Raw genomic sequence first — 2,442 nt, forward strand, 5'->3', positions numbered from 1 at the left:
CTAGAGAACATAAATTATGACCATAATTGTATTTGCATAATAAATCTTACATAGCAATTTCATAATCATAACTAATTATGTGTTTGATTGTGTGACAATGCATAGTTTTACATGAATGAGTTAATTATTGGTAAACTTAGACCTAAATTTCTAATATAATATAAATTAGACAACCAACTTTGATAATCCACAATTGATAACTAACCATAAAGAAGAAGTGGATTCGAACTAAACAAGAGAGTTTTTAGTTATTGATTGACTTCAAGTTAAGTTCGTCTGATCTTGCAAAATCAGATAAAACCGTTTTAGCTTGTTAATAATCAGGTTAATTTAGTAGTAAATAGATTAATTAGTAACACCGTTCCCTGTGATCGACACCCGACTTACCAAACTATTTTATAAATTGACTAGGTACACTGCCTAGGTGCATTTTATTTAGTTGAGTTAGTTAGCTTATAAATTACAAAATTTGTGGGTACTTTTGTGCACATCATGTTTTTTGCGTCGTTGTCGGGAACGGCTTAGTTTATTATTTATTTTCTTTAGATTAATAGATCCTTTTTGTGGGGAAAAACCTGCAAAAAGTTATTTTTCTAGCATAATTAAAATTTTCACTTATAGAAAGCAGGTTGTGGAGTACCCTTCCACGACGTGAAAACTGTGATTTCTAGTTTTTTATTTTATTTTTTTTAATTTTTTTTTTGTTTAGTTCAGTTTTACGTTTATATTTTTTTTTGTTTTTATTTCAGGAGTTCATGACCAGAGGTTCTTACACAGCTTTGGTGCCACCTTTTAAAGACCCAAAGTTAGCCCTTCACACAAAGAAAGATAAGAACGTGAAAGAAGATCAAACACCAAAAAAGAGGCCCTTACAAGAACTTAAGTCAGTATTCTCAAAGAAGTCGGGGAAGAAAACGGAAGAATTGAGTTCATCTTCAAAGAACAAGAGAAAACTTGAGAGCTTAGATCAAATACCTATCCCAAACAAATCCAAATACGAATCTGAAGCCGAGTTTGGTCTCTATACAAGTGAACCCGAAGACGAGCCAAGAAACGAGATGGCAAACATTGAAGAAATGTCAATGGGAGCTTACAAGAAGCGAATTAGAGATGATGTTGGTCCAGGATTAGTACAACCTGCCATTCCAGTCACTGCCACATTCGAGCTGAAAGGACATATCCTCACTGCACTTAAGGATATTCCATTTTATGGGTAAGATCATGAGGATGCCTTTAAGCATCTAGATGAAGTTAATGACATTGCAGATGATTTCAATGTCCCAAATGTGAATAGAGATATCGTCTTGCTAAGGATGATTCCCGTTACTTTTAAGGGAGCTGCAAAAGACTGGCTAAAAGCACTACCACCATGTACAATCACTACATGGGCTTAAATGCGTGAGCAGTTACTAGACCAATTTTGCCCACCATCTAAGATAGCTGAACTCAAGAAGGCAATAGCCAACTTTGAGCAACAACCAGGGCAGTCATTATATGAAGAATGGGAGTGTTACAAAGGGTTGATTAGAAATTGTCCTGAACATGATCTTAATGTTTAACAAGAGATGTCAATTTTTTATGATGGGGTCAATGTTATGACAAAGCAGCTTCTTGATTTTCAAGGGCCTCTAACAAAGAAAAATCCAAGGGAGGTCAAGGAGTTAGTTGAAGAATTCGCAAAACACTCTCGTGAGTATCACAACCCGAGGCAAGATGGCACAAAAGGCAGTAGAGGCACCAAATCTGAAGAAATAGCTTCTATGATGGAAATGTTGGATAATATGGACTGGAGGTTGACACAAATGGACCAATCAATTCATGCAATTAGAGTTTGTGCGAACAATGTAATGGTCAACACTTGACTAAGGATTGCAACTTGGATGAGTATAGGCACAAAAGAGCTCAAGTTTGCTACTCGAGTGGGGATAAGTATGATGAAGACTAGAGAAATCCAAAGAAGGAGTGGCTGCCATATGATGAATATAAGAAGATAAAGGAAGAAAAATTCAAGCAGACAGGCAGAGGCTTCTACCAAAAAGAGCAACCACCTGCTGAGAAAAAGTAGATTTGGAAAACATGTTGACCTGATTCATGGAAGCTTCCGAGAAAAGACATGATGATACTGATGCAGTGCTAAAGGAACACGTGAAAATGATTAAAGAACAGTAGACAGTGGTGCTTGACCGACAAGCTTTATTAAAAAATCATCAAGCATCAATCCATAATATCGATGTCCAAATTAGTCAACTAACTACTTTGGTGAGTAACAAATTATCTTCACAGTTTCCCGAGTAGAAGACTCAACCGCAAATGATGGCCATGGATACTAAAGAAGAGGCAATCTCTAATTTTTAGAAGCACTAGAAAAGGAGCCACAACAGTCCGACCAAATCCGAAGAAGCCAAAACTCAAAAATGTGAATGTTGCTGGAATAACGAGACC

At 36.3% G+C, this 2,442-nt stretch overlaps 1 non-coding gene across 1 annotated transcript; it reads right to left on the reverse strand.

Moving 5' to 3' along the window:
• Positions 1–1,442: 1,442 nt before the first annotated feature.
• On the reverse strand, positions 1,443–1,549 carry LOC145091171 (small nucleolar RNA R71). The gene has a single exon (XR_013702058.1). It is a non-coding gene; the product is annotated as a small nucleolar RNA R71 (small nucleolar RNA).
• Between the last annotated feature and the right edge of the window lie 893 nt (positions 1,550–2,442).

This window comes from Lactuca serriola, chromosome 2, assembly GCF_051521515.1.
Source record: "Lactuca serriola cultivar US96UC23 chromosome 2, Lser_US96UC23_V15, whole genome shotgun sequence".
Lineage (NCBI taxonomy): Eukaryota > Viridiplantae > Streptophyta > Magnoliopsida > Asterales > Asteraceae > Lactuca > Lactuca serriola.